The 23,293-nt window shown below is 43.2% G+C and overlaps 1 protein-coding gene across 3 annotated transcripts in view; it reads right to left on the reverse strand.

Annotated features, from left to right (window-relative positions):
* PKNOX2 (PBX/knotted 1 homeobox 2) overlaps positions 1-23,293 on the reverse strand; it is a 283,944-nt gene that overhangs the window by 135,301 nt on the left and 125,350 nt on the right. For 2 of the 3 annotated variants that reach the window (XM_033172676.1, XM_033172677.1), the window contains one exon: positions 19,992-20,151. The gene's annotated coding sequence lies outside the window, so the exon portion shown is untranslated. Of the gene's footprint in view, positions 1-4,820; positions 4,921-19,991; positions 20,152-23,293 lie in introns of those variants that run through there. The other variant, XM_033172678.1, reaches the window with a different exon arrangement.

Consider the following 23,293-nt stretch of genomic DNA (forward strand, 5'->3'; position numbering starts at 1 on the left):
CCTTCACCAACCTGGTCTCCTTCAGATGTATTAGACTACAGTTCCCATCAGCCTCACCCAGCACAACATTTCCCAATCCTTCCCTTTATCAGCCACACCAAAGCCTGAGTAATAGTGTGCAGGGACACAAAAGCCCAGGGGACTATGGGAGTTTGCTACCACATGCTTATACCAATGTTTTAGAATGATAGCAAGGAGGTAAACAGCTGCAAGGACTGACAGTAGGTTTCCTACCGGGGCTTTGATGATGGTTCCTGACACCCAGATATAAATCTAATAGCTTAAAGAAACAATTAGTCACCAAATTACAATTTATCAAGTTGTGATCAAGCTGCTGAATTACAACTTAACAAGAAGTTCAATTATACCTGTTTGGGGCTGAATGGAAACCATGGTTTCTTGTCCTATTAAAGCTGTTGATTTACTTAGCAATGTTAAGACCATTATGTCATCACCAATTACTGCTGTTGCGAAGGGTCACCGCGGTTATTTTGCATATAACTCCTATAATTGGATTGTCACAAACCTTTTGCATTTCATTACCATTTAATCCCAACCATTACGTTCAACCTCTCTCATTTACACCTATGTAAACCTGTCAGTTCAGGATTTCACTTCATGCATCCTCGGAAAGCTTATGTCTTAATTAATTTGTTACTCTTTAGACTGCCTCAAGATTCTTTCCTGTTTTTTCTTTCTTTCCTGTTTCCCTTACCCAGCATCTCTGAAATCCCCACAGTTGCTTACTCTCCTCGAAGCCAGGAGAAGAAGTGGGAGGAAAGTTGCTCAAGTGAGCAGAGGAGCTTCTAGCTACTATGTTCAGCTTAATTGTGGAGAACCACAGGTTTCCTCTGGGGAGCGCAGATCGGTTTGGCCTTGTATGCAAATGCTTGTACACAGGCTCCCTGCTAGCTTTTGCTAAAGATGTGTTTTCTTTCCAGTTTCAGGTGCTTCTCTAATGTGGAACAGGAAAAGAAGCTTGTGCTGCTGTGCTGTCTGGGATTCAGCCTTCACCAGTTGATCCCCTAACTTATTTTATTACATAAAGTAGGTAGGATTTTGCACCTTTGGGTCAAACATGGTTCCTGGGTCTCTCTGGCTGGCCCTTGGGACTCACCCCAGGCCACCCCCCTCTTTGGCCACACCCTCTCCCCTAAGCCACACCCCTCAGCAGTCTTACATTTCTCTCTGTCCCTGCCCACCACTGGCATGTGGCCCCCAGGACGCTGCTCAAAAAGGTATGTGGCCCTCAGCCCCTAAAACATCCCCCACTTGTATCACTAGAGGTCAGCTTTTAATATGAAATGAAAGCATTAAGTGCCGATGCCAATTGAACAGTCAAAGCAGACGTAGAAAACCTGTGGCATTCAAGTTATTGTGGGATCACAGTTCCCATCATCCATGACCATGCTGGTTGAGGCTGATGGGAGTTGGAGTCCAACAACGTTGGGAGGGTCACAGGTTCTGCCCGCAACTGAAAGTGTACAATCCCGGAGTTAGTCACATCAAATAACCAGAATAACTCTGTATTTTCCAGTTTAAATTCTGATGGTCTTACATGGGGGAATTCCTCGCCCTATACTGTAAGATTTCTGGCCTCTTTAGTCTTTTTAAAATATAATTTGGGGAATGGGTTTATGAAGATGCCCTGTCTATAGGCAATGAACATTTCCTCAGGCTTTTTAGGCATGGGTCAATAATGGTGATGATTGGGGGGGGGGGGGAGATTGGCTAACAGCTCTGAAACACCTTTAACCTTTTGAGTTCCTTTACTTAACCCTTTTAAACTATGGTTTCTGTACTTGCTTTCCCCCCTGGGTATTAATTTTCTCACCTTGAGTCCTACCTGCCTCTTGTCGAACCTTCCGCACAGGAAAATTGCAAAGGCTGACATGTTGATGGTTGAATTTTATGTGAACCGCCTTAGGAAGAGTTTTATTGTCAGAGGGCGGTTCAGATATTTATTAAATCGATCGATATTGCATTTTTATTTCTGTGAAAGGCTTTGTCTCCTGATTTATTTTAAGCAGTTGGATTAGGTCAGTTTTATTTGTTTCATGGATTGATCAATAGTTTTCATTTATTTACCTACTGATATGGCTATTTGTAATTGTTCCTATTATCCTTTTTGAACTGTTATATTTATTACCGTTCATCTGATGTTTTTGGAGCCACTTCGGGCATGCAAATAAAAGGTTGATGTTAAAGAAACATCTACTGTCCAGTAGAATTAAAAGAAAAACATTAAGAACATTTGTATTGTTTTATGGTATTTTCTGCTCTGCATTGATATATTTCACATGATTTATACCTATTTTTTTATGAATAAAATGTAAATAAATAAAAAGAGCCCTGCCAGATCAGAGTAAAAGTCTATCTAGTTCAGTACATTGTGTCCCATAACTGGCTAAGCAGATGTCTCTGGGAAGTCCACAAGGAGGTAGAGGTGGACAAATGTTTCAATTTCAGTTTCTTCCAGTTTCTCACTTTTCCATCTTAAATTCAGTTCTTCACATTTCCACAGCAACCTGCAGTTTAAAAAGCAACACAAAGCTCCTCACGAAAATTTGTCAGCATTTTAGTGTGAGTTTCTCCTATTGAACATACCATTGTATGCTTTCAACGTATGCAAGCAATTCTCCATAATCTTAGGCATTTTTGCATGTACAGTGGTATCTCGGTTTACACACTTAATCCGTTCCGGAAGTCCATTCTTAAACCAAAGCCATTCTTAAACCGAGGCGCGCTTTCCTTAATGAGGCCTCCCACCACCGGTGTCCTTCCACCATTTGGCTTCCATTCGTAGACCGAGGTAAAGTTTGCTAACCGGAACACTACTTTCGGTTTTGCGGAGCTCTTATACCGAATAGTTCATAAACAGGGCTGTTCTTAAACTGAGGTACCACTGTATATGCATGTTGGTACACACTGCTTGGTCGGAGAACTGCATTGCAAAATTTGGAGGAATGCAAATTTCGAAGGGTAGTTCATGTTTCACTTTGCACATTGGTTCGAGAAGAGCGAATTTTGTAGTTTCTCATTAAACAACCCCCACCCCAAAAAACCAAACCCTAATCCGTGCCCCCATCCCTAAAAGCATGGCAGGGGCAACAACTCTCTCTCACTCATGATCAGTTGCAACTGGCATTCAGTAGCAATATTCTGTCTCTGATACTAGAATATTGTATGTTGGTCTGCCCGGGAAACCTAGAAAGGTCTTATCATAACTAAATAAACTTTTCAAATATCTTGCCCTTTAGAACTTTAGAAGAATCACTTGTAACTCAAGCCGCTTTTGGAAAGCAAGGAGCAGAACTCCCCTCCTGCAATTTGGTGCCTCCCCAAATCTTCTTATGCTTTGTAAGTGGGGAGGGGTGAGATCCTGACAAAGAAGAGGAATGCGACACCTGCATTATACATTCAAAGCACGGTGATATCATTTTTAAACAGTCATGGCTTGCTCCCAAAGAATATTGGGAACTGTAGTTTGTTCAAGGTTCTGAAAGTTGTTAGGGGACCCGTATTCCCTTCACAGAGCTACAATTCCCAGAGTGGTTTAATAATCAATCCCAGGGAACTCTGGGAACTGGAGCTCTGTTGGGACAAAGGGTCCTCTTAACAACTCCAAGCACCTTTAACTACTGGTGACTGGGAGTGGCCGCTGAAACCTTATAACACCAGTCCTGAAAGACCTACATTGGCTCCCAGTATACTTCTGAGCACAATTCAAAGTGTTGGTGCTGACCTTTAAAGCCATAAACAGCCTCAGCCCAGTATACCTGAAGGAGCGTGTCCACCCCCATCATCCAGCCTGGACACTGAGGTCCAGATCTGAGGGCCTTCTGGCGGTTCCCTCACTGTGAGAAGCGAGGTTACAGGGAACCAGGCAGAGGGCTTTCTTGGTAGTGGCACCCGCCCTGTGGAACACCCTCCCTTCCGATGTCAAGGAAATAAACAACTATTTGACTTTTAGAAGATATCTGAAGGCAGTCCTGTTTAGGGAAGCTTTTAATATTTGATGAATGGTTGAATTTTAATATTTTGCTGGAAGCCGCCCAGAGTGGCTGGGTATGTATGTATGTATGTATAAATAAATAAATATTATTACAGCTCTAGGATGCTTTGGGGAGAAGCCATAGCTGCTTAAAGTGTTATAATAGTGCTTACGATGTATAGTGCAGATGGAGCGCAAGAAAACCGAGCTAAAACCAAACCAAACCAAACCAAAAAATATTTATGTGGAAAGAGGAAGCTAAAAGCCAGACTACTGTTATTTCCTATCTACTTGGTTATACATTACACAGGGAGGCAGGGAAATGAAGCTGCAGAGGAAGACAGTATCAAATGAAAGAGAACGGGGCTGGATGGATGTTTCTGGGGACAGAAATCTATAAGTTAATGCAACGGATAGAATTCTACATTCCTTTGGGTTCTCTTATTGGTGCATTGTGAAAAATAGAGGAAAAACCAATTTCCTTGCATGGAGAGAACCCCTTTTCCCTGCAGAATCCTGCAGTAAAATTTAGTTTCCAGCTGAATAGGCTCCAATGTATACATCTCTTCAAGGGTAATATTGAGCAATACCATTTGTTTTACCACCATGAATGTTGTTGCCTGCATTCTGAATACTGACATAAACAGAAGGAAGCAAAACGTCGCTTGGCTGCGTGTCAGAGAAATATTTCTCATCGGGTGCAGCACAGGATACCTACCCTCCCCAGAAATATCCACTTGGGATATAAAATGGCATTTAGGAAGCAAGTAAAAACTATTTTATTTCCCCAGAGGTTTTGGCTACCAACTTCACGGTGTTCTGTTACCTTTGGCTGTGACCTGTTTAACTTTTTTTCACTGTTTTCTGCTTTCACCAAAGTATGGATTGTTCCAGAGATTGTTGATTTGTAGGGATCTTTTCAGAATTTGTCATCTGCTGCTTGGTTTTGAAGATCCCGAAAATGTTTTGGACAAATCGCCACCCTTTATTAGTAAATTCAGTGCCCTGGTGGCAACAGAAATGGAGGCATTTTGTTCACAGTTGCCACACAACACCTGTTCTGTACTTGCAAGGAATTTCTTGTTACAGGTGGGTAGCCGTGTTGGTCTGCCATAGTCGAAACAAAATAAAAAAAAAATTTTCCAGTAGCACCTTAGAGACCAACTGAGTTTTGTTCTTGGTATGAGCATTCGTGTGCATGCACACTTCTTCAGCTACACTGAGACAGAAATCACCAGGCCCTTATATATAGTGGGAGGATGGGGTGGGGGTTTTCTATCAATGGACTTGAAAGAGAAGTTGCTGAAAGTGATAAGATTAAGAAATGGTGATAGAGATAAGATGAGATAAGGTTAAGATTAAGAATTATGGTGAATGTTTATTAAAATAGTCAAGAAGTTACTAAAGTAAATTAGAACTGAACGCTGAAGAGAGAACGGAGGAAGTCCCCCAAATAAGATTAGAAATGAAGTAATAATAATTAGATTGATGTGTTTTTGTGTTTATTTGATTGTTTTGTGTAATTTGTGATGTGTTTGTTTTGTTTTTTCTTGTTTTATGTAAAATGTATAATGTTGTTTGTATGGAAAAAGCAATAAAATTCTTTTTAAAAAAAGAAAAAAAAGAAAGAGAAGTTGCTGAATTACAATTTATTACCAAATTGAAATCTATGGAGAGACCTGGTCTGAATAGAGATGTTGGATTCTTATCTCGTTACATATGCTAAAGCTATTTTTGATCATCTGCATACTATCCCTTGCTTTTTCCTGTAGGACTAATTGCAGTCGTTAACGGTCGTCAACAGGTTTACCATACCCATTGAGTCAATCACCCATATCCTACTACCCTTCGGAGAAAAGCCCCACCCCACCCTCCCACTATATATAAGGGTCTGTTTAGTGTATCTGAAGAAGTGTGCATGCACATGAAAGTTTATACCCAGAACAAACTTAGTTGGTCTCTAAGGTGCTACTCAGAGCTGTCTTTCCCATAGGGCTTAGTGGTGCCATGTGCCAGGGCACTGGCCTCTCAGGGGTGCCGCAGCGAGCGGGGGAGCTATGTGGCTTTGCCGGCAGCCTCCCCGTCAACCATATGGCTGGTGGGCGTGCAGCTTGCCTCCCAAGCCTCTGCGGCGGAGAGCAATCCCTGCAGAGGCTTAGGATGGGAGCTGCGCCCTGCCAACTATATGGCTGGCGGGAACGCAGCTTCCCTTCCAAGCCTCTGTGGGGAGTACTCTCCTGCAGCGGCATAGGGGAGAGTTGCCCCCCCCCCCCACGATGGCTGGCAGTGCACAGCCTCACCCCCCCATCCATGGTAATTTGGGGGCGCTGAGCGGATATTTGCACCCCGGCGCCGCATCTGCTAAAGACGGCCCTGGTGCTACTGGACAATTTTTTTTTTATTTCGACTGCACCAGACCAACACGGCTACCTACCAGAATCTTCCTCTACAGTTACCAGTTAAGTGGCATGCCGTGCATTGCGTGATGTCTTGTTGTTTATGTGCAAGCACTCAAACGCATGTGCACTAAGGAAAAAGTGCACCCGTGGATTTAACTTCTATGGAGGGAGCTGAATTCAAGACAGACACCTCCTGCAACTCATCCTAACAAAATTTTAATAAGGCAACCCACCCACTCCCAATTTTTTACTTTTGCTTTTTGCACTGGGCGCTGTCCCTGGTAATAATAATAATAATAATAATAATAATAATAATAATAATAATAATAATAATAATTTATAATTTATGCCCCGCCCATCTGGCCGGGTCTCCCCAGCCACTCTGGGCGGCCTCCAACAAATACCAAAATACAATACAAAGTCACAGTTTAAAAACTTCCCTAAACAGGGCTGGTAAATAGGAGTAACTGGAATCTTTGGATCATAGGTGTACATAGTTAGGACGGGATTGTGAATTAGATAGCTTTGTGTGTTGCATAGGTCACTTCCAAAAAGGAGAGGGTCCCTTTTGTGTGTCATCGCCAAGGATACAACTGATGGAAAATATTTGAAAACAAACCCAACCCTTCCACTGAGCGGATGATGCTACATTTCTCATGGGACGTGTTAAGTCCTCCGACTACCTCCAGGATTAAACCTCTCAGCTAAGGCTGGTGCATTCAAGGACAGGTTGAAAAGCATCATAGCAGAAAGGAGAGACAGCTCAGTGCTTCAACAGTTTAGACATGTGGGTTAGATATACTACATCAGAAATATCACGGGCACTTCTGTGGACAGGGCTTTTAGTTTGTGGAGTGACCTCTGCTTCTTACACACCATGGTGTGCCTTTACTAGGGATGAGGTAGAAATTAGGTTCAGTTCGCATTTAAAGGTAAACCTATAAGTGGGGACACCATTTTGTGGTTCACCTTGGGTGCCAAAATGTTTTGAGTCAGCCCTTGTAGAACTCAGTAGGGAGGAAGACGGGAAGAAAACTACTATATTTTTTGCTCCATAGGGCACACCTCGTTTTTAGAGGAGGAAACAAGAAAATAAATATTTTTCTGGTTTTCCTCCTCTAAAAGCCGTTGTTTTTTTTTAGGATCAGCTAAAAGTTTTGCAGCTTTTTTTGCAAAGGGAAAAACCCTGTGTGTGTTTTTTTTTTGAGGATCAGCTAAAAGTTTTGCAGCTTTTTTGCAAAGGGAGAAAAGCAAAGCTCCTTTTGCAAAGGGGAAAAAGCAAAGAGGAAAACCCCCATTTTTATGGGGTTTAACTCACATTTCTGCAGCTTCTAAAGGAAAGGGAGCCATTTCTACAGTTTCCAGACAGATAATCTAATCAGCCAGTTACATGTCGCTGGGGAAACAAACAACCTCCCTCTGCAGCACATTCAACAATGGAGGGCGGGGCTGAAAGGGAGCCGGGACTCTTATCTCTCTCCCGATCTCTTGCTGATCAGCTGCTGAGCGGGGGCCTTTCAACACCCCTTTTTCTCTTTGTAAAATAAAAAGCACTATGTGCTTTTGGCCCCTGGGCAATTCGGCTCCAGGGACCACCATTTGCCCCATAAGACGCACAGATATCTCCCCTTAATTTTTAGGAGGAAAAAGGTGCGTCTTGTGGAGCGAAAAATACGGTAGAATGAGTTGGCTCTGCCTGTCATTCACTCTGGCTCCTCCTACCAGTCTCTATGGAAGTTAGCCACTGCTGCAGAGCTGTCTGCAGCAATAGTAGGAAGCTTAATGGTGATAAAAATACTGCCCTGTTGTTGGCCTTCTGCATCCTACTTCGCTCCATCTTCATGTCCACAATGTGTTTACATTTTGATAGGTCTATCGTCAATGTGGGTGGGCAGAAGTCAGTAAACCTATACAGATGTGCAGAAGAATGGGTGTTGAGGCATTCCCTGTCCCGAGGAACCAAATAGCCACAGCCAGGATGAAATAATGACCGTCCACCTCAGGTTTTGGGTTTGTTTGTTTGTTTTTTAAAAAAAAATATATTCCAGAGGGTGGCAGTATGGCACATTATTTAATTGTCTCATGTACCATAAATGTGTTCCCTAAATCACAGCCCCTAAACACCCCAAGCTACTAAATCACAGGGCCTCGCGTCATAGGATTTACAGCTCTGGGTGTTTTTAGAGAATTGAACATATAGTGAAATATAAAAACAAATAAAAATGAGAGACAGCTGTTGCTGATAACGCTATATTTATCTTTGGGACACAAATTCGCTTTGCTGCAATAAATATGCCAGGAAACAGCATTCTGTTTGCTAGAAAGATTTGGACAGCTCTCTCTCACTGGGAACCTTCAGCTATGAATCTTGAAATAATGGTGTAAAGCTGTCACCAATTTCATGTGGCTCCATGGATGTATCTGAAGAAAAAATGCACATGATGAGTTCCGCAAAATCCATGAAGGGCTGAGAAGGAGTTTTGTTTCATCATCCTGGTGTTAGATACACAGAGAGGGGGAGGGAGAGGAAGAGACAAATAAACTTTCCCAATCCAAGCAGCACATGGCTGAAGTAGAGCAAAACAGAAGGGATTCATCCTGCAACTATGGTCACAACTGCACCATACTTTCAAAGCACTGGTATACTACCCGAACAGTCACGGCTTCCCCCAAATCATTCCGCGAGCTATAGGGTGAAGGGAACTGTTGCTCTGTGGGGGCGTAAACTAGAGTTCCCAGGATTTTCACGACTGTTGAAGTGGTGTGCATGTACATAAAATGTATGGATGTGACCTGAGGGTTGAACAGAGGGAATCTGGAGAACGAACTTACTGAAAGGCAGGTGGAGAAGAACTTTGTGTGATGTCAGGATGTGGCTTTTGGTCAGTGATCCTTTGGCATCCATCTGTCTTGAGAGACAATGGAGTGTGCCTCTGGGGGTGAAGCTAAACCACTGCGTTAGCAGTACCGAAGTGACCTCCCCAGGGCACAAGCCTGGGCAGTGTGTATGGAGCTCCTAGGCTGCCCAGATGACAAGATGCCCCTCTTAGCCTCACTGGTGTGGTCTCCAAAGGAAAACAGAGCAATATATCTGGCACCAGCTTGGCTGAAGGAGTTGCCAGCACTTGCCTTTTCTTCTCCTGAAGATGTCCCACAAGGCAGCAGGTATTAACACTGGGACAATCTGTCTCCTGAGAAATCTCTATGTGGGACAAGAAGCTACAGTTAGAACTGGATATGGAATAACTGATTGGTTCAAAATTGGGAAAGGAGTACGACAAGGCTGTATATTGTCTCCCTGCTTATTTAACTTATATGCAGAATTCATCATGCAAAAGGCTGGACTGGGTGAATCCCAAAACGGAATTAAGATTGCCGGAAAAAATATCAACAACCTCAGATATGCTGATGACACAACCTTGATGGCAGAAAGTGAGGAGGAATTAAAGAACCTTTTAATGAGGGTGAAAGAGGAGAGCGCAAAATATGGTCTGAAGCTCAACATAAAAAAAACTAAGATCATGGGCACTGGTCCCATCACCTCCTGGCAAATAGAAGGGGAAGAAATGGAGGCAGTGAGAGATTTCACTTTCTTGGGTTCCATGATCACTGCAGATGGTGACAGCAGTCACGAAATTAGAAGACGCCTGCTTCTTGGGAGAAAAGCAATGACAAACCTAGACAGCATCTTAAAAAGCAGAGACATCACCTTGCCGACAAAGGTCCGTATAGTTAAAGCCATGGTTTTTGCAGTAGTGATGTATAGAAGTGAGAGCTGGACCATAAAGAAGGCTGATCGCCGAAGAATTGATGCTTTTGAATTATGGTGCTGGAGGAGACTCTTGAGAGTCCCATGGACTGCAAGAAGATCAAACCTATCCATTTTGAAGGGAATCAGCCCTGAGTGCTTACTGGAAGGACAGATCCTGAAGCTGAGGCTCCAATACTTTGGCCGCCTCATGAGAAGAGAAGACTCCCTGGGAAAGACCCTGATGTTGGGAAAGATGGAGGGCACAAGGAGAAGGAGAAGACAGAAGACGAGATGGTTGGACGGTGTTCTCGAGGCTACCAACATAAGTCTGACCAAACTGCGGGAGGCAGTGAAAGACAGGCGTGGCTGGCATGCTCTGGTCCATGGGGTCACGAAGAGCCGGACACGACTAAACGACTAAACAACAACAACAACAACAACAATTTCACTATTTTCACCTGAGTAAACATGGAGAGTTTGGGAATAAGAACTCTCGCTTATGCTAAGTATTATATGCACTAATTCGCACAGTCGCATGCACACTCAGATTGGAGGCCCAAGTTGCTCTGTACTTAGACCAGGGTCTCCAGGTGTTTCTGGACAACTCCTCCTATTATCCCTGACCATTGGCCCAGCACAGGTTCCCCACTCCAGTCTGGTACTCACCAGCCCAACATGTCCTAGCCTTGATCAGAAAGACCAGGACGCATCAGGCATTAGCCGGAAAGTAAAAGCCAGGAGGAGAACAGAAGCAACATTCACGACAGAAACAGACCAATCTTGGCTTTATCCCTTTAGCTCATAATGCAGAAAAATCTAAAGTGCAGCTGGCAACTGGCCGAGCCCAGCTCTCATAACTGATGATTGCTCACGTTTAGCCAAAAGTGACCTCTAGAGATCCTTACCCAGAACTTTAATTCATCTGCAGGAATGGCAGCACTGAGAGAAACGAGTCTCATACCCATTTTGTGTTTAGTTTCTGTTGATTAACGGCATGACTTCATACAACAGTGAAGGGGGAAGTAAAAAAAAAAAAAATGCCCAGTTGGAATATAAGCTGCTGAATCACTCCAAAAGAAAATACAGCTGAGAGGGCTGGCTGCAGATGCCTGTGAACGGCATCTATTTGTAATGCATGCCACTCCAAGTAGTGTAGTTATTGATGTCGGTAGGTTTCATTCATTCCCTTTCTCGTTCAAGGCGCTGGATAGCTGCTTGGGTGCATGGTGTGGCACGCAAGCCCTGCAGCCGAGGGTAGAGAGAGCCGCCCACGCCGCTGATGGCAGACATACGCCATGCCACCGACCTGCAACTGCCCCCTCAGTGAAGACACCCGGGGCCACCCGCCCCCCCCCCCGCCCCCCCGATTCCAGGGCCTCACTCAGCATGGTAAGCAGGACAGCTCTCAAATGCAACAGAGCTGCCTTTACCACTTTTATGGACATTAAAATCTTAATGGGCTCCCCAGAGTCTGTAATTACCTAACTGCATTACTGCACAGGCTGCCTCTGCCTGAAAAAGTTAGGCAGGTGGCAACTACAGAAAAGGGCCATTTTGGTAGTGGTGACCCACTTATGGAAGACGAGAGATTCAGGTAGGTATCTGAAGAAGTGTGCATGCACACAAAAGCTTTTACCAAGAACAAACTTAGTTGGTCTCTAAGGTGCTATTGGAAATATGTGTGTGTGTGTGTGTGTGTGTGTGTGTGTTTATTATGATAATTTTATTAACTTCTTGTTGCTGCTCTTTATTTTTTTCCTGTTCCTTCTCCTATTTGATTAGATTAGATAAAGTATTTGGTAGTACATTTTTAAGTACTGTATATTCTGGTGTATAAGACTACTTTTTAATCCAGGAAACTCTTCTCAAAAGTCAGGGATCGTCTTATACACCGGGTGGAGAATCTGCGGTCAGGTATATCTCAAACTCTATATTTTAACTGGAAAAGTTGGGGGTCGTCTTATACGCCAGAAAATATGGTATATGTAGTGTTTTTTAATTGATATTTTCCCATTGTGAGTCACTGCATTGTCAGGCTCCATCCAAATAATGCAAAATAATTATGCGTTGGGTTTGCTTAAACCTTTGTCCAAATGAACAGAGGTTGGGTTTGGGGTCTGTGGGTGTGATCATGATTCCTCCCTTCATACATTCAGTGGGAAGAAATACATTGTGTAAAACAATCTGGAAGCTAACTTGAATTAAGGCTTCAGGAAGAAGGAGGAGTCGAGGGTGATGGGAGAAGAGAAGGTCCTACCAAAACACTGAGGAAATTACTTCTAAATCTGATTTGGGGAGGGATTGCAGAGCACACTGGAGATCCCTGATTCAATCTCTGGCTTCTCCAGTTAAAAGACTTAGGTATCAGGCAATAGAAAAGACTTCTGTCTGAGACTTTGAAAAGTCACTGCTAGTAAGAGTAGACTGGGGTGTGGAACCTGTGGCCCTCCGAGGTTGTTGGACTATAACACCCTTTATCCCTGACACTGACCATTGGCCAAGCTTGGTGGGACTGATAGGAGCTGCTCCAGCAACCTCTGGAGGGCTACAGGTTCTCAATCCCTGGAATAGACAATACTGGCCTTAGTGGACTAGAAGAAGAAGAAGAAGAAGAAGAAGAAGAAGAAGAAGAAGAAGAGTTTGAATTTGATATCCCCTTTATCACTACAAGAAGGAGTCTCAAAGTGGCTAACATTCTCCTTTCCCTTCCTCCCCCACAACAAACACTCTGTGAGGTGAGTGGGGCTGAGAGACTTCAGAGAAGTGTGACTAGCCCAAGGTCACCCAGCAGCTGCATGTGGAGGAGCGGAGACGCGAACTCAGTTCACCAGATTACGAGTCTACCGCTCTTAACCACTACACCACACTGGCTCTCTAATAGCCTCACCTAGTTTACATTTTGTGCAATGAACTCCTATATGCAACAGAAAGTCCCAATGTGCTCAGTGCAATTTACTCCCATGTAAGAGTGCTTAGAGAGAGAGAGAGCCACCAACACTCACAGATCTGGAGACATGAAAACTAAACAGAGGTGGAGATGCACAACTCTGTGGGTCTCTCTATAGCAGGTGTGAGAATCCTTTGGCCCACCAGATGTTCAGTTGTTACTGAACTACAACTCCCATCAGCCCGAGCAAGCATGGCCAATGACCAGGGGTGATGGGAGTTGTAGTTCAGCAACAGCCCGAGAGCCAAAGGTTCCCTGCCCCTGCCAAGCAGGGTGGGCAGGTGAAAAAGAGGGCAGGGCTCCAGCTCCTATAATAGTTGTGTAGGGCAGAGCCCTGTTCTCTTTTTCACCTACCCACCCCTACCCACAAAAGACAGAGAAAAGCAAGGGGCTGCCTCATTCAGCCGCATCAAACACTGCAATAAATGCAAGAGAAGCAGCCCACACTTCTCCCTGCATTGTTATGGGGGGGGGGGAAGAGAGGTTAGCAGGTGATTTAGAAGGTCACTTCCTTGCTGGGTCTCAAGATGCAGAAACAAAAGCCCAAGGGAGCACATACAAAAGTTGATGGGTGGTGGGGAGGGAAATGCCATGCGCCCCATGCCATGCGCCTCCCGTTGGAAGGAGCTACCACCCCCTACTATGAAAAGCAAAGGCTCTGCCGTATCTGCATGCCCATATCCTTCCTTTCCTTGTTCATAAAATCCGCATAAAGTATTGAACAGCTGAAACGCCAATTTAATTCTGCACCACAGTATCTCTCCATTCACGCTTCCTACTTAATCCTTTTCATCTAGCTGCTCGTAACTTCTTGATCTTCAAATCAATTCCGTAAATAGCGGCTGAATATTTCATTATTTCCTTGCCTGGGTTTCCTGCATTTTGATGGCAAAATTCACCACCTTCCGTAGCGCTTGCATAACGGCACCTGGTTCAGCTCCTTCATACAATTTAAGATGGACTCACAACCGATTCCAATTGATTCATCATCTCCTGGGCCTGCTCTTATTCATTTCTTTTGGCACTTGGCTGCCTAGCATACCAAAAAAAACAACAACAACCATGCCAATATTTTGTTTTGTTTTGTTTAGGGTTTTCATGAGAACCACCACCTAGTGACCTTCCTGCCTGAGCAAGGATTTGCAACTTTACTCAAACCACTCGGTTCTGTACACTGGAGCCAATCCCTTGAGGTCATTTCCAAATGGGTGGTCTAGAGGTATCTGAAGCGGAAGCTTTGGGTGGGAGAAAGAGAAGGTACTGTAACATGTCTGATGGGTAACAATTACAAATAAGCCACTTTCTCCCTTCCAAAGGAACTAATCGCAAACCAATCTTTAAGAATGGATTGCTCCAGGGATGTCTCTATAACATAAACACTGGGATTTTTTTCCTTTTTTTTCCTTTTGAACACCACAGCAACAGGCAAGGAGATCTTTAGCAGACAAAGTTAATGTACCTTGAACACCAGCATTAAACAACCTTGTTTTTATCTGTAAGTGGAAGCAGAATTTTAAAGTTTACAAGGATTCTAAAGTTCATAGATGGGGTAGTTTGCTCCAAAATAAACAGGGGGGGGGGAAAGCATTCACTTTGAATATTATATAAAGGCCATGGAAACATTCAGTGATAGTTCTGCGGCCAGACATTGATGGAAAAGTTGCTGTGTGTCTACCATAAGGAACTGTGAGGCAGGAAGTGGGTGGTTATAACAAAGGATGGGGAATTTGCGATCCTCCGGATGTTGGACTACAAATCCCACCATCCTTGACCATTGGTCATGCTGTCTAAGACTGATGGGAGTTGTAGTCCAAGAACAGTTGGAGGGCAACAGGCTCGCCACCCCTGGATTTTTAAGGAGAAATCAGGGTCCTCAAACAAAATATGGAGTTTATTTTCCATAGGAATGGTGGCACAATTTGAAAGAACTGAGCTGGCACAAAGGCGACAGCCCAATGGTAGAGCATCTGCTTTGAACACAGAAGGTCCCAGATTCAATCCACGGCATCTCCAGGTAGGGCTGGGAGAGACTCTAGCCTGCAACCCTAGAGAGCTGCTGCCAGCCAGTGTAGACAATACAGATCTAGATGGACCAATGGTCTGACTCAGAACAATGGTTCTATGAAGGTCAAATACCCGCTCAGTCATCAAAGCTTAGCCACTTGGTCTCTCAGCCTAACCTATTCAACATGGTTTATGTGAAATAAATTCAAAGGGGCATCATGAATCGCACCCTGAGCTCCTTGGAGAAATGGAGGAATTAAAAATAAAATAAAAACAGCAGCACAGAAGAGGGAATTTCAATCTTTTTACAGTTTGATTTACAGCCATCTCACCCTCAAGCCATTTTGTGTTATGTAGGGTTGCCATATTTCAAACAGTGAGAATCTGGGCAGAAAAGTTACTGAGCTTTTTTGAGCAAAGTTGTTGAGCTTTATTGGCAAAATAAAGTAAAGCATTTATTTATTTATTTATTTATTTATTTATTTATTTATTTATTTATTTATTTATTTATTTATGAAAATCAGCAAAAGAACAGCACTGCCAACATGGGCTGCCATACATCTGGGTTTTCCTGGACATTTTTCATGATTTTCACCCAGACACTGCCGCTGGCTACAGTGTTCCGGATATTCTGGACTTATGGCAATCCTAACGTCTCAGTCTCTGTCCACTCTCTCCCCATAGGATCTCTGTCCCAAACTGTACCCTCAATGGCTACCCTTTGCCATTCTGTCATATGTGAACTCACTGGCTATACCCAGATTTTTTTACCATCGGTATTGGGCCACTGATCCTTTGTTATCCTGTGATATTTGTTGAGAGCTTTGTTTTTCCGATTGCTTCTGCTCAGTGCTATTTTACTAGAAAAAGAGGTGCCAGATCTCAACTCTTTCTCTTAGAATGGCAATAGCAGCTACCCAAGAAGTGCTGGAACTCAACTGAGAGATTCTGTAACCCACCAAAAAGGTGGCAGAACTGAGTTCTGGCAAGATCCCCCTGAAAAAAAGCACTGCTTCTCCGTATACCAGTAGTTACCCTATCTGTACATATCATTATGGGCATGGGGGGCGCTCTGGTCTAAACCACTGAGCCTCTTAGGGGCTTGCTGATCGGAAGGTCGGTGGTTCAAATCCCCATTACGGGGTGAGCTCCCTTTGCTCTGTCCCAGCTCCTTCCAACCTAGCATTTTGAAAGCACGCCAGTGCAAGTAGATAAATAGGTGGCAGGAAGGTAAACGGCATTTCCGTGTGCTCTGGCTTCCATCACGGTGTCCCGTTGCGCCAGAAGTGGTTAAGTCATGCTGGCCACATGACCCGGAAAGCTGTCTGTGGACAAACACCGGCTCTCTCAGCCTGAAGCGAGAAGAGCACCGTACTAGACTTTTGACTGGACTTAACCATCCAGGGGTCCTTTACCTTTTTACCTATTATTATAATCTCTAACCCAACAACTCGCCAAAGAATTGATGCTTTTGAATTATGGTGCTGCAGGAGACTCTTGAGAGTCCCATGAACTGCAAAAAGATCAGACTTATCCACCCTTAAAGAAATCAGCCCTGAGTGCTCACTGGAAGGACGGATCCTGAAGTTGAGGCTCCAGTACTTTGGCCACCTCATGAGAAGAGAAGACTCTCTAGAAAAGACCCTGATGTTGGGAAAGATGGAGGGCACAAGGAGAAGGGGATGACAGAGGATGAGATGGTTGGACAGTGTTCTCGAAGCGACTAGCATGAGTTTGGCCAAACTGCGGGAGCCAGTGAAAGATAGGGGTGCCTGGCGTGCTCTGGTCCATGGGGTCACAAAGAGTCGGACACGAATGAACATCATCAACAACAACAACCCAACAACAGGGCCCCCAACTTTTTGGGGGGCAGCCTGAATCATTTTGAATTTTGAAAAGTGCAGTGGGCACCAGTCACAAAATGGCTGCTATGTGGGTGTGGCATAACACAAAATGGCTGCTATGGGGGACACAGCGTGATAAAAACATGCCTGTCCCATCTAAACAAGCAGTAAAAGAGACAGGAGCACAAAATGGCCTGCTGCTCTGCAATCTATGGGGAAAGGATACTTACACCAGTCACCTCACTGAAGGTCATCTCTAACTAATGTATATTCAGAGTACACTCATTAAAATTAGTGGACCTAAGTGAGCATTTTCTATTGTTTTCAATGAGTCTCCTCAGAGTAGGACTAGCATTGGCTATAACCCTCAGCTCCATGATCAAAGAAAAGCTGGATACAAATGGAAGTAATGAAAAGCAATAACGTATCATATATTTTCTCTGGTACTTAATAGCAAACCAGAGAGTGAAAAAGATACTGGCCTAATAGATGCTTTTGAAAGTAAATACTCATCTCACTAGAAAGAAGGACAGCATGAACCTGCTATTTCCCCAGGACTTGTAACCATCTAAATGCAGTTAGCGAAGAAGAGCCATTTGTAAGGTGCAAAAAGGTTCTGTAAATTCTGACCAAGGATCATTTGGACAGATCCTTGGACTTCCTGGTAACTATTTTGCAGTTATAACTCAGAATCAAAATCTGAATGAGATACCTGGTGTACCAGGAACAAATGAGACCGCTGGGGTTCTTTTTTGGGTGGGGAACCTAGCAAAACTGTTGTCCCTTCCACATTATTATTATTATTATTATTATTATTATTATTATTATTATTATACCCAAACTCTTGGAAACTACAGACACCCCTGTTCACAGCTACTTAAACAGCCTTTCCAAATTGTGCAGAGGAATTAGCAGTGACAACACCCAACTCCTTTGCTAGTTCCTCACTAAGAAAAATGTCACTTAAAAAACTGTCTCTTTTTTTAAAAAAAGGCGTCTAATTGGAATGTGTTCCTATAAGCAGAAATCTTTGTATCAATAGCCTAAATGGCAAGACAATATAAAGTGGGCAGGGAATCATTGAAATCCTGTCTCTATCCTTGTGACAGACACCTAAGGAAACATCGTACAGAGTTTTCCAAACTAGCACTTCAATTTAAGCTCAAACTGTCAGCCATATAGTGATTCTTATCCAAGTCACAGTGACATGCAGTTGGAATGCCTCTGAAATCCATGCCATGGGGGAAACTGGAATAAATGAGATTGAATCCTAAGATTCTCCACTTACTGTTGCTGGATTGCCACAACATTCTTAAGGGTAACTCATTATGGGTCTGGTGATCAACAACCAGTTTTTCACGTACAACACTGAGGCTTGTATGTGGCATTCAGGTCACAAGCTTAAACGTTTAATACATTTTATCCTACATTTCTGCCATGGGGATCAAGCCAGTGAACAGCAGATGTAACTGCTAGCATCATACCCTCCAGATGTTATTGGATTCCAGTTTTCATCAGCCCTCTCCTATTGCAAATTGCCCCCAAAGAACTCTATTTACGGACTGTGCATATGTTCAGAGCATAATATCACATCATTTTGGACTGGTTGTACATGACTACTATCTAAATAAAAAAGAAGTAATTCTCGGGAAACTAAGAGAGGTGATTATGAACAAAATCGGACCCAAACTCCCAAATAATGTAAATTAAATGGACATAGAATTGGTAATATTAATTTGTGGAATTAATATGAACAATTGCAAATAGACAAAGGATGAAACCACTAAACTAAAAAACAAAAAACCCCAAAATATAACCCATTGTGTCTTCATTGATTCTACACCCATGGGTTGGGTGTCTGTGGTTCAATAAAAAGCTTTGCTTTAAAAAACTAAACTGTGAATAAAAACATAGATATTAAGTCAAGCTGAGCTTTGTTCACAGGATCAAAATACAGGTGGGCTGAACACAGGGAGTGAGATGGGAATAATGCAAAATATCTCCACTCTGCACTTCTGTAATACATGGAACCCATAAATGCATTAAGGATGCATTCATAAAAGTGCATTTGTTTCATAAAATTTATATACCGCTTGACTGCCAAAACAAAAACACACTCCCTCAAAGTGGTTTATAAAAAAATAAAACAGTAAGGCTGAGGGAAAAAATCATAACCATTCTTTAAAAACATCCATCCATCCATCCATATTGACCCCCCCCCCCCCCCAATGGATTCAGACTTTGTGAAAAGAAGTAGATGAAGTCTTGGAAGATGACCTGCAATATCTCTGTATGGGTCACAGAAGGTGAAAGGAAGAAGAATGGTCTGCAAATCAAGGAACAGGATAGGAAGATGGGTGGACATTCAAGAAGAGAGGAGGAAGAATGCCTAGAACAGCCTTCACCAACCTGGTGCCCTCCAGATGCTTCAGTCTACAGCTCCCATCACCTCCAGCCAATATGGGCTCTGGAGGGCGGTGTGTTGGGGAAGGTTGGCCACAGACAGAAGGGAGATTGGGGCTGAATTGTGCATTTTCACTGGAAATCGTGTGTGTTCTGTGAAGTAGTCTTCCAGCGGAGGGGGGTTGTTGAATGCTTTTGTATTTTTCTTAAAGCATCATGCTTTTTAAAAACTAATCAGTTAAATTGTTAAAAACCACAGGAAGAGATTTCTTCCTGGAGCCATAATACCCTTAGAGTGTCTTCAAATTACTTCTTTCAGTGGAGAAGGAGACCGATTTACATTTGAGTATTTTCCACCCTAACAGATCTCTTCTATTTTGTTTTTCCTAAGCCAACATTGGGGGGCATAAAGCCTACTGTGTGTGTGTGTGTGTGTGTGTGTGTGTGTGTGTGTGTGTGTTTGTGATGGGACAAACAGGACCTATATCATATTGCTGCATCCACACATTGCAATTCAGGTGTTGGGGGTTATCTTATTGTAGGGCCCCACTAAAAATAACTTTGAAAAGGCATCCTTTAAAATGGAAATACATCCGTTCCCCATCAATTCCGTATGCAAAGTAGCTTTTTGTTGGCTGGTGGGACTTACGGAAATCAATCTGCTCCACTGTTGTGTATGTGATACGATGGAAAATGCGGTGCTTTCTATGGAGTCTTCTCCGGGAGCCGCTTGTCCTTTGAAACCCTCTCCTCTGCCCTTTCTCTGCTGGTTACACAAAAGCTGCTTCTTCCAGCCACAGCAGAGCCACCTGAGAGGAGACAGATAAAACCATCAGTTGCAAAGAAGGAGGTGCTTCCTTTAGGAGAAACGCTTTCTAAAGAAAACCAACCATATGATAAGCAGCAGAAGGCAAAATCAGTCCAGATCTTCGGAAACAGCCATTGGCCATGGGATCCTACCTGATCTTGACTAACATCAGTTAGATATATATAAAAGACATGGGTTATCCATTTGTTTTCCTGAGATTAAACCACAGCAACCATGACTTACGCAAATAGGCTTCAGGGCACACAGAGGCCTTGCAAAAACACCATGTCCCCCCTGCTGCCCTTGTTGACCAAGAAAATACCCTATTTTGCTTGTCCCTAAAAACCAAAAGCAAAACACGGTCTCTATTTCCCCCCCCCCCTTTGGGAATGTGTTATTAAAAATTTGATAGTGCAAGTTGCTAGAGGCGTCATTTTATTTTTTTATTTTTTGCAGAATTCAACTCTGTGCTATACTGGCTGTATCTTAAGGGTCTTGCTTGCTTGGTCTAGATAGGCACAATAAGAAAAAAAGGGGGGAAATGAATAATCGGGAAAAGATATGCATTCAAGTTGCAGGCGACAATTTAGGTATATACAGGTGAAACTCAAAAAATTAGAATATCGTGGAAAAGTCCATTTATGTAAGCAATTGTTTTCATTAGCTACTGAAGTTTAATATATGAGATAGACTCATGGCATGCAAAGCGAGATATGTCAAGCCTTTGTTTGTTATAATTGTGATGATTATAGCGTACAGCTGATGAAAACCCCAACAACATTGCTTATACACTGGCTATCTGGCTGGGTTTCCACAGTCACTCTGGACAGCTTCCAGAAAAATATAGAAAAAAATAATAAAATGTCTGACACTAAAAACTTCCGTGAACAGGGTGGCCTTCAGATGTTTTCTAAAAGTTGTGTAATTCTTTATCTCCCTGACGTCTGATGGGAGGGCGTTCCACAGGGAGGGCGCCACTGCCGAGAAGGCCCTCTGCCTGGTTTCAGAAAAGGGTATTTTCCAGCCCTATCTGGAGTTGCCAGGGATTCAACCAGGGACTTTCTGTGTGCAAAGCATGTATTTTACAACCCTTCCCTACGAGTTCACATGGCGATTCACAGAAACTTGAAACTTAGTTGTCATTTCGACACCCTGAAAAACAATTTTAGCTGTTACGTTTTGCATGTGTAGGGTTGCCTGGAGAGAATATGCTCTCCCAGATCTTACTCCTATTCCTCCATGCCTTTTTTTTTCAGTTTTCTTGAACTTCAGTATTGTTTGATGGCTGTGGTCCAAAGAGCTACGGCAGCCAGGCATGCCTGAGTCTGAATTTTGCATTTGCATTTGTTTTCTTTGGATGTTTACAGACTGGCTGTTTTCTCTGGAACCGACATCATTTCTTCACTCTGTTATGACAGAGAATCCAGATGATACTGCTGCCACAACATTGCATACCCCTGCTGTCCTCCAATATTAAGTCTGCAGTGAATTTTTTTCCTTCTGGTTTTCAACAGGGCCTCAACCAGCCTTTCTCCTGTAGAATGGCAGAGCACTACTGATGTACCTGACACTTGATGATTTAGATCTGCTTTTTTGCACATTTCCCCTTGTTTTTCTTAAGGTAGTTGTCTGAACATGTGAATGCTCAAAGTGTGGATGGGGGCAGAGACACCCACTCACACCCACATTCTCATGCTTGTCGTCCCTGCCTGGTCAGTCCCAACCTCCTCATGTTGCCCAGGGAAGATCTGCATGGGGCTTCTTCTCGCACTTGTCTGAACGCAAATAGAACCCTCTGTACAATCCCCACAAGCAGGCTTTCCTCATGCTACATGGGGAAGTCAGGCACTGAGCAGGGACACACACATGAAGACATTGGGGGCAGGGCTTGCAAACATGCCCCTTCCCTGTCCACTGCTAGCAAAGTCACTCAAACAACATAGATGGAGTCCAAAGATAAAGGAAATCCTGACCACACTTTACTGAGGAATCTGAACAAAAACAGCATATAATTTGAGGAGAAAGTAACAGAGAGGTTTTGCCTTTCTTCTGATCTTGTTCACAGCAATAAGGCATCCAACCAAACATTCAGAGGAAAAACTCCCTTAAAACTACACAGCCAATCAGAGCATGTGTTACTACTACGCAGTGAACGGTTAACATTTCACAGATCAGGTTTTCAAAAGAAGGAGAGGAGAAGAGATGAGATTCAGTGCCCTGCTTGTTCCTTCCTAAATAATGACTGAAACTGAAAGTTCTAGTTACAGGTAGGTAGCCATGTTGGTCTGCCATAGTCAAAACAAAATAAAATAATAAAAAAAATTCCATCCAGTAGCACCTTAGAGACCAACTAAGTTTGTTCTTGGTATGAGCTTTCGTGTGCATCTGAAGAAGTGTGCATGCACACGAAAGCTCATACCAAGAACAAACTTAGTTGGTCTCTAAGGTGATACTGGAAGGAATTTTTTTATTTTTTATTTTGAAAGTTCTAGGTTCCAGTCTCTGAATCAGCTGCTGTTCTTCAGCCATCATTTAAAAAGATTTCAGCTTGTTAACTCAGACAGTCAAGAGAAGTGCATCAGATTGTTCACAATATCAATATCAAACACCTCTTTGACAAGATACTGAAAAGCCCCCAAACCACTTTACTCAAACTCAAGCAGTCTATAGAGTGAAAAAGAGTGCAATTAAAATGGCTTTTAACGAACTGATATCAAGGCGTTACTTGTTTAGTTCTATTGACTAACCAAAGCTTACTGTTAGAACTTGAAGTTTGCACACTTAGTTCAGGAGTGCTAGCAGGTTGAAAACCCAAGCCTGTTTCTCTGTTCCACCCCGCTTGTATTTCAGCAGCCCCAAACAGCTACAAAGTTTTAACAGGGAAAGGTGCACCCAGACAAGCAGATAGTATGGTGCAATGTGTACAAATTCATGTGTCCCCCCTCCTCTCATGTGCTCTAAGTTCCATTTACTTCCAATTTAGCAGCCATTTGCAATTATATTCCAGCCAGACAACCTAGGTATGCACCAAACAGAGCTTATCTACAAGCCACAGTGTGCAGTTTGTGGACAAACTATGCTATAGACAAACCATCGTTTGCTTAGCTCAGATATAATGGCAAACAATTGCTTGCTACTAAGTA

Source organism: Lacerta agilis, chromosome 15, assembly GCF_009819535.1.
Source record: "Lacerta agilis isolate rLacAgi1 chromosome 15, rLacAgi1.pri, whole genome shotgun sequence".
NCBI lineage: Eukaryota > Metazoa > Chordata > Lepidosauria > Squamata > Lacertidae > Lacerta > Lacerta agilis.